Raw genomic sequence first — 10070 nt, forward strand, 5'->3', positions numbered from 1 at the left:
AAAGCAGTAGCGATTCGGGCTGCAGCAAAGACAGCAAGGAGGATGATCCGGACTAGAGTGGGGAAGAAGAGGAGCAGAGTGGGCATCAGGCTGAGGAGGACCTAGCGATGGTGGTGGATGACCAAGGGCAAGAGATGGTGGTGGCGCACCATGGGCAAGAGATGGTGGTGGCTGAGGATGACCTACCGATGGTCGTGCCTGTCCTGCCTGAAGATGGCCTCGCGATGGTGGTGGTGCCTGACAATGACCTCGCGCCGGTGGTGGCGCCGGCGATCCCACAGCTGGGCGAAATGACCACGCCAATTGTAGTAGAAGACTACATCCCACTGCCTCCACCGCCTCGGCGCTCTTGGCGCATCAGGCTGAGGAAGGAGAAGGAGAAGAACAATGAGAACTGAACTATGTCAGGTATGTCAGATCTCCAAAATGATCTATATATAGTTAACTCTAATATGCTTAGTTACCTATGTTAGATCTAATATGCTTAGTTACATATGTTAGCTCTAATATGCTAAGTTATCTCTACTATGCTTAGTTTCCTATAGGTTAGCTCCAAAATTACTTATGTTAGCACAAAATGACCAAGTTTACATAATAAGCTTATAGTCGTCTTCTTCTTCTGCTGCTGCTTCTCCAAAATGACATAAGTTAGCTATAAGTTAGCTCTAATATGCTTAGTTCACTCAAAGATGGCATAATTAGCTAGGTTGGCTCCATTTTACCTAAGTTGGCTCTAATATGCTAAGTTATCTCTAATATGCTTAGTTTCCTATAGGTTAACTCCAAAATTACTTATGTTAGCACAAAATGACCAAGTTTACATAATAAGCTTAATTATAGTCTTCTTCTTCTTATTCTTCTAGTCTTCTTCTAGTATTCTTCTAGTCTTCTTCTTCTTCTTCATTTTCTTCTAGGTTAGCTCCATTTTACTTAAGTATGCTTACTTCTTATAGTCTTTTTCTTCTTCTTTTTCTAACATCTTGTTTATCATTTTGCAGATTTGATTTAATTCACGGAAGCTTGCATGGATGGAGTGCTTCTTTTCCATTTGTGCTTTTATTTTGTATCAATGAACTTGCATGGTTGGAACTTGTTATATGGATGGATGGATAACGGTGTTGGATGAACAATGTGAAACTTTTGTAATATGTAAGGATGGAACTATATATGTGTTGGTTATGTATGTATATATGATGAAACTTGTGTGTTGGATATGCTTGTTGTGTATATATGTGAATTGCTGTGTACATCTGTGTATTGCTGTCAAATTGAATGAATTAAATTAAAAACAGGGTTGTACAAGCTCTTTGCCGTCAGCTAGCTGACGGCAAACATGCCACGTGGCAGCTACCTGTGCTTCCTAGGACTGGCATGTTTGAGCACTTTGTCGTCTGCTAGCGGACGGCAAAGACCTTAGCCTCTTTGTCGTCCGCTGGCTGAAGACAAAGCACGCCGTTAACCCCTAACGGCTCTCACACCACCCCACTGTCGTCCACGATCTTTGCCGTCTGCTGGCCACCAACGGCTGACGGCACAATCCTTTGCCGTCCGTTTCCAGGAAGCGGACGGCAAAGAAGGCCTTTGCTGGCACGTGTTCGGACGGACAGTTTGCCGTCTGCTGGCGGACGGCAAAGAACTTTGCCGTCCGTGATCCATGCCTTTGCCGTCCGCCATGGCGGACGGCAAAGAAGCTGATTCCAGTAGTGTAACCAATCTAGGAGACACCACTCTCCAAAAGGTAATAGATGTTGTGTTGGTGATGAACTCATTGCTCTTGTGCTTCAAATGATAGTCTCCTCAACACTCAACCTCTCTCTCTCACACACACAGATTTGGCTTTGGTAGGAGAAGGATTGGAATGGAAAGCAACTTGAAGAGGCTAGAAATCAAGGTTCAAATGGTAAGAATGGAATCTCTTGATCTCAACACATGAGCAGGTGGTTCTTTCTCAGAAAACGAAAGGTGGAAGTTGTGGTTCATTCTGATGGCTCTCTTATTGAGTAAGAGGGGGTGGAGGGGTATAAATAACCTCCACACAAAATCCAACCTTTACACACTTTTGACCAAACTCGGTGGCACCGACTGGATTTCTCGGTGAGACCGACCTGTGCAAAAGATATGAACGTTGGGGGTCTCGGTGGGACCGACTAGATCATCTCGGTGAGACCGAAGTGCAATGGCAACGGCTGAACCGCGTTTCGGTAATTCCGATCAGTTTCACCCGGTGATTCCGAGATGAAGTGATTTCATCACAGAAACTTGGTCAGGCCATCTTGGTGGGACCGAGAGCTGTTTCGATCAGACCAGAAAACTAGGGTTTTGGCTGTGGCAGTAGTAGGATCATCTCGGTGGGTCCGGAATGGATATATCGGTGGGACCGAAATGATAAATTGGGGTTTTGGACATATGTGTTTCGAGAAACTGATTGAGGGGTTTTGGATCAATATCACTAAGCACTTGAGCAACAACCTCATCCCCTTTTAATAGTATTAGCTTTCCTAAGGGACTCAATGTATCTTGGATCACTAAACCAAAAATGTAGAGTCTTGGGATAGCAAATTCTTGTCCTTCACATTTTGAAGGGGTTCCACATCTTCTTGTCCTTGCCACGCCACCATTGGACTTATCTGAAATATTCTAATAGAACTATTAGTCCAATAATATGTGTGTTGACATTGATTACCAAAACACCCAAGGGAGCAAATGTGCTTTCACAATGCTTCTATTTCTTCATGTGGTTTTCACTGACCCATTGGTAGTGAACTTTCTAGATCCCATAAGATTCACAAATATATGTGATGTTCTTCCTCAAAAAAAAGTGTGATGTTCCCTTTATGTGTTTTTCATGTTCCCATATTTTAGAAATAATGTAAATCTTGTGCAACTTTGTATCATATCCAAACGGTGTACCAATTATCTTACGGTTTTGTTTCTTTTCCTTTGCTTGTTCATTGTTGCTTATATTTTGTAATATTCTTAATATATTAAAGGACTTTGCTAGTGGAAGTGTTAATCATGCATTTGAAAATGTTAAACGTGTATAGAAAATTGTTAATCATGTGTACAGAAAATGTTTGTGACATTTAAAAATGAAACGTGTTTAAAAAATGTATGTGACATTTTAAAAATTAATTTTAAAATGAAAAAAAATGATGTAACTCATAAACAAATGTTTCATACATTCATAAAACTGTAAATTACATTATAGAAAATGTTTGCGACTTTGAAAATTGTGTTTGTGACAGTTTCAAAAAAATGTATACAATGAAAATATGTTTGCATAATATAAATAGTTTTTATATAATTTAGAAAATGTACGTGACTTTAAAGAAAAATTCCAGTGATTCAAAAAATGTTTGTGGCATTTAAAATTGTTTATACAAATAAAGAAATGTTCATGTAGGTTAAAAAAGGTTTATTTCCATTAAAAACGTTTGTGACATTTTAAAGAAATGTTCACGTGTTTCCAAAAATGTCCGTGAAATTTTAAATGTAAAAAAATAAAAAAGATATGAAAAAGATATGAAAAAGAAGAAAAAAAATATAGCAGAGCGAACCAACACAGCGACAACAAAGGCAGCGACGCTAATAAGTCGACCCAATTTGATCGCCCATAGGTGATACCTAATAGGAATCCATATGAGGGGGACATAGCTCGCGTGGCATTGAGGGGAGTACGGGCGCTATGGTAGGGGAACGTGCTACAGAATAGAAAAAATATGCTACACGATCACACCTAGGAATACTATGAAGATGGCGGTAATCAGGACTAGAACCCGTTAAGCGTGTGACCCTACACGTTTGGAAATAAGCGGTCATGACCCGAAACACCTTTCGGTCAATAGTTAACATCGGGATCTAGACACCTTTATTAACTCCCCCATATTCACGAAGTTCTCGAATGGACCTTTATTTATGAATACCATTACGTTTGCTTCGAGATACATTTACAAAACTCAAGGTGAGATAATTTGAATCCTCGCGAGCAACTCCTTGATCACTATACCTATCATCCTTGTTACCGATTTTGTTCTCTTTACTCATGTCAGAGTTCTGGTATCCCGTTGTCACCATCACAAGTGTCTGGCCAGACGATAATGATACCAAAACACCGAGTGGCCCCAGAGAGTATCTCTCTATCATGGGAGGAGAAAATCCCAGTCTCGAACTACCAATACCAAGACATATGTTTCTGCTATACCCGAAAGTCACCTTTATTCACATATAGTTATGGAGTGACATCCGGTAACCCCAAAGTAACCATATGGTATGTTGGCATATGATATTCTCATGTTCTAAGTAACTGATAAATCATGAACAAGTTATATGAAAATACTGACAACATAACAACAATAATATATCTCAGTAATTCATAAGTTGGGTCTATCCAACACCACTGTTCTGCCAACAATGTGTTCTCATTATTGATAGCATCCTTGTTACAATAACAATGCTCATAATCAGGAAACCAAGATCATCATCGATACATGAGCTAGCAAGACTAGGGATCATCTTGGTGTTTATGTTTCCACACATGCAATTGGGTTTTCCTTTGAATCTCATATTCAGGAACCAATGCAATTATAGCATAAAAATATAAACTTAATTATGAACATGGAAATAGCATAATAACATTTATTATTGCCTCTAGGGCATATTTCCAATAGTCTTCCACTTGCACTAGAGTCAATAATCTAGTTGCATAAGTTCTCTAACACCAATGGCATTCCCCTGTTGCTTATGCTTTGCTTGTGGTATAGACTTCGTCAATGGATCTGACATCTTCAGGTCCATGTGTATCTTGCATAGCTCTGTATCCCCACGCTCCACAAAATTCATAATTTATGTGGAATCAACTTTGTATAAGTTTTAACTCTTGGTAGGACCTTGGCTTCTTGGCCCAGGCTATGGCGTCACTACTCTTACAGTGCTCCATCGGCACAAGCGCACTTGAAACCATACCAAGCTCGGTGACGAACTTATTTAGTTCAAATACCCTCCATTGTCACTTCCAAAGCGGCGATGTACATAGCCTCTATTGTAAAATCCTCCATAGTTTTCTACTTTAGAACAATTCCAACTTACTGTGCCACTGTTCTGTGTATTCACAAAACCTTGATTGAAACTCAAGATCATCTGAACCAATGGTGAAGTTTGCATCAGTGTAACTCCTTACAATGAGCATGCATCAATGTAAAACTTTACAACGAAGCTCTTGATCATGTCCATTTACGATAAATATGTCCTTAGAACTTCTCAAGAACTTAAGGATATTTTTCGTCGTTGTAGTCCATTTGATCAACACCTTGATCATTTTGGTATCTTGCACATAACACTGAGAGCACGACACATATCTAGTTGTGTACATAGCATGGCTTATATGATAAAATCATACACAAATTTATATAGAATCTCACTGATATCTTATTGCTCATCAGTCCTCTTAGGATACTGACTCTTGCTCAAAACTTTTCATGTGACCTCGACAAGAACACTTCTTGGTGTATACTAAACCATTTTGTATCTTGTCAATATTTCCATGTGACCTCGGCAAGAACACTTCTTGACGTTTTCATACTAACCTCTTAGTATTCTATCAATATATGTTGAGGTTGTTCAGGGGGATGGCCGCTACGGAGATGGCGATGTGTGACTTCGTGTGTTGCTCTTCTGGTGTTGGGCCTTTTATAAAGGTTGTTTAGGTGGATCCGACAGCACGGTTGGTAGTCCCAACGACCATCCATATGAGCGGCGATGGTCATATGGAACGCCATCTTTCGTGATGGTCGAGGAGCGTGTTTGAGGAAAAAAATGTGCATACTCTACAAGTATCAAGTTCATCTATTTCGGCGTTGTTCTGCTAAAGTGCTAAAATTTCTGGATTACACTCACTTTCTATATTGTGATGTGTGTTTTTTTGTATTGTGATGTAGAAACACCGGCTGCCGGCGCAGAAGTTATCTCACGATGAAGAGGGTTCTCAACATTATGCCAGCATGAAAGATTATCTGAGATGATTGAATCATCATACAAGGCAACCAATGCTAAATCCAATAATCATCCAACAACAACCCAAATGCAGTTCACACATGGGGTTGCCTCTGCTATCTGGGATAAGTACCCCAGCATGGTGTGGCCACATGTGGACGGAAGTTTGATATCTCCTTTTTATTGATCCGGTATTGGAACAAGAAAGGGTATCCCGCACCTATTTCTCCAGAGGTGACCCTGAGTATCGAACCCACGAGAGGAATATTCCCTTGAAGCAATGGTCTCTAGCAAGCTTTTGCCAAAGTGTCAAATACAGCTTTTATCCGGATCAACAAGCAAATTGTGATTCAACACTTATAATAAAAAGAAGGTAAGGGGATGAGGTCTTAATGCTTACAACCATGTATTAGTGTTGGGACCAAAAATGATATTAGTCTCTGCTCGGGAATTCACCCATCAAGAGGTACTTGCTTCATATCAGAGTGGGGGATGTGTCCAAATAACATATTGACCAACACGAGTCCTGCATCAAGAATCAGTTGTCCTACCGAAGGCCCTATCCGTCTCGTGGGGTTGCCCTAATAGTTAAGATAATAATATCAGACAAAAGCATTAGGCGTTTAATGACTACACCTCATGAATCCCCAAGGATGTGATCCATGTTACTCTACTAAACCTTACTATCACCGGTGTTCGGTATAACACTTCATGTTCCCCTTCCTCCTAGCCTCACCGATGCTCAATCTCCAAGATCCTAGGTACCTCCAGGGACGAAGATCACGGACAAGACAAGAGATACTTCATGAGAAAAACATTTCACACATAGGAGACATTGTGTCAAAGACTTCCATTCCCTTCACCAAATACCTGGGGTTGCAAGGCTCATGCCTCACCCCATACCTTACCGAACTACTCACACATGGAGATCAGATTGCAAGAAAAAAACATTGAAGAACACATCTTGGGATTGATTGATTGAAATATGTCTTACAATGGATGCCTTGTACGATGCACGATTACAAGTATGAACTAGATGAGATAGCACTATGGTGGTGGAGATGGCTATGGAGGTGAAAATGGTGGCAGCTAGGGTTTGTGGATGACGATGGTGATGAACAGGTTCTGGCTGTGCTTGACGCTCCTCTATCTCTCGTTATGTTGACATTTCGATAGGGTCCCCTTTATAAAAGTTGTTCAGGTGGATGACCTGCCTCGGTTTCCACACCATATGACCACTCATGCGAGCGTGTGCGGTCGCGTGCAATGCCGTCTTTGGGTCTGGCGGCCTTCTGATGCCTCATGGTGACTTATTTCTTCTCCATTTCCCTTCGTTTCCTTTCTCCCACGTGATTTCTTCCCTTTTTAGCCCATTACCTGTGGAAAAAATATCAAAGAGAGGATTTGTGGAATCCTTTGCATTCATTAGTCATTAGTGGCAATATTGGAGCGCATATTTATCTTTTCATGAAATCATTCGGTTTAGACAAGGTTGAAACGAGTGTAAAAATATCACTCATCAAAGTTCAATTGCCTCTGCTATGTGGTACAATTACCCCGGAAAGCCATGGGGACAAGTGGGGGAGAGTTCGGCCGGAGCACGAGTTTCTCAGACTAATGCAAGCCCACATCCAGTTCTTATACATGGTACCAAGTCCATCTGGGGTCGGTACAAGGAGAGCCTGCCGTACTATAATGAGAACATGTCATACAAATGCGAGGTGCTGCCTACAAAGAGCAAAGCACTTGATTTTCATCAACCTGGGGAGGGAGAAAACTAGTCTTATTGAAGCAATAGGCAAGATTGTCATCAACCTGGAGAGCGATGATATGCATAAAGACACCAGGACGACATGCAAGCTGCAGTTACTCCGTAGAAAGACACAATGAATGAGGTGGACACCACAGTTACTCTACCGAAAGACACCATGGATGGGGCGAGCCATAGTTACTCTACATGAAGTAAATGAGGTGCCTACTGTAGCCATGGACGATGGTTACTGGTGGATCTAGCAGGTAATGCCCGACTTGACGGTATAGAAAACTACCAACCCGCTGGAGAGAATGTGCAGTCTAAGCCTTTCAATGACTGGGATTGGGAAGAGGTGTGGAAATTATAGACGAACCAGATGGGACAGGGCAGGAGTAGCAACGCCTTGAACTAGTGGATCTTCTCTAGGTAGATGGCTTTTCACCAGAGGAACTGCTCTAGGAAGACGAAGCCTGGAACCAGGCACTTCAGTAGGCAAACCCGGCAAACGTCATCGAGGACGCACCCATGTCTTAAGAACCCGCTGCTGGAGATGCCCCGACGTATGATCCCGCGAACCAGTCTGATGTCACCGAGAATGTGTTCTGGCTCTGGAGCCCCCTGTTTGTAGGCAATGACTACGACATCCCTTTCTCGGCCCACCGGAAGAGGAGCAACTGAAGAACTATTTTTATCTTAATAATAATAAGACTAGTGAACAGTATAAGCAATAAGGGTTCCTGACGAGAAATCCCCGGGAGATATATGGGAGTGCTGCTGATGCTCGAACATGTTTCCAGTGCTCTATGCCATTTGGTTAAACCCATTCGCTAATCGCTCGTGTTATGACATATATAAGCTTCCACACTTTTACATATTATATCTTTCTCTGTGATGCATCATGACCTGATAATTCCGTATGTTTGTTAGTTCTATCTAGTCTAGGGTTTTTGTTCTTCGAATGAAGAAGCACCAACCTCCCAAGTTCATCACTTGTTCTCTCTCTCTCTCTATCTGCAAAACAAAGAACTAACATTTTCAGGATACCTTTTACCAGGCTCCTTTGATTCAACCCAATTTCGCAGGATTTATATTGAAATATTTGAGTCCTTAGAACATGTGTAGTTTGTTTGATTTCTATTGCGTGATTTGAATTCATAGAAAATTTCCGTAAGGGTTTATTTGCACTCTATTTGGAGGAAAATGTTCATCCACTGGTACAAGTCTTCTATTTTCCCTGGTTTTCAAACACTCATTGGTACTGAAGTTTTTACATCTTATAAGATGACTTGGAATCCTTCTGATTTTTTTTCTTTGTTTGCTTTGATTTATAGGTCAGAATTATTTTAGGATTTTTCTCGAAGGATCCCTTTACACTAGGCTTCCTCGACTCAACCGATTTCCGTAGGATTTTTTTGGGAGAAATTGAATCTTTTAAAAAAAATCATGTTTAATTTGTTTTGTATTGCAGGATTTGGGCTCATAGAAAAATTCCATAAGGATGTGTTTAGACACTGTTTTGTAGGAAGATTTTCATCCACTAACACAAGGCTTCTGTTTCTTCCAGTGGTTTTTACAGGCCCATTGGTAGTGAACTTTTTACATCCTATAAGATTCATGAATACATGTATGTTCTACCTCAAAAAAAAAGTGTGATGTTCCCTTCATGCGTTGTTCATTTTCCTGTATTGTAGAAATAATGTAAATCTTGTGCAACTTTGTATCAGATCCAAATGGTGTACCTATTATCTTATGGTTATTTATTTATATTTTCTAATATTCTAAATATATTACAAGAAGCATCTACATAAAAAATGAAAAGTGTTAATCATGCATTTGAAAATGTCAACCATGTATGTAAAAATGTTAATCATATGTGTGGAAAATGTTTGTGACATTTAAAAAGTCACGTGTTTTTAAAAAATGCAAGTGACATTTTAAAATGTAAAAAATCATGCAATTCGTAAATAAATTTTTTGTACATTCAAAAAGCTGTAACTTACATTTCAAAAAGTGTTCATGAGTTTGAAATTTTTGTTTGTTACATTTAAAAAACAATGTATACAATGAAAAAATGTTTGCATTATATAATTTTTTATAGAATTTAGAAAATGTACATGGCATTTTAAAGGAAAATCCCCATGATTAAAAAAGTGTGTGTGTCATTTAAAAATATTTATACAAGTACACAAATGTTCTAGGTTAAAAAAGGTTTATTTCCATTAAAAATGTATGTGACATTTTGAAGAAATATTCACGCATTTCCAAAAAAATGTCATGAATTAAAAATAACTGTTTATACAATGTAAAAAATTATCATGTTGTTAGGAAA

The 10070-nt window shown here is 39.8% G+C and overlaps 1 pseudogene; it reads left to right on the forward strand.

Moving 5' to 3' along the window:
- Positions 1-5639: 5639 nt before the first annotated feature.
- LOC123171228 (uncharacterized) lies at positions 5640-8419 on the forward strand (annotated as a pseudogene).
- The last annotated feature ends 1651 nt before the right edge of the window (positions 8420-10070 follow it).

This window comes from Triticum aestivum, chromosome 7D, assembly GCF_018294505.1.
Source record: "Triticum aestivum cultivar Chinese Spring chromosome 7D, IWGSC CS RefSeq v2.1, whole genome shotgun sequence".
In the NCBI taxonomy this organism is placed as follows: domain Eukaryota; kingdom Viridiplantae; phylum Streptophyta; class Magnoliopsida; order Poales; family Poaceae; genus Triticum; species Triticum aestivum.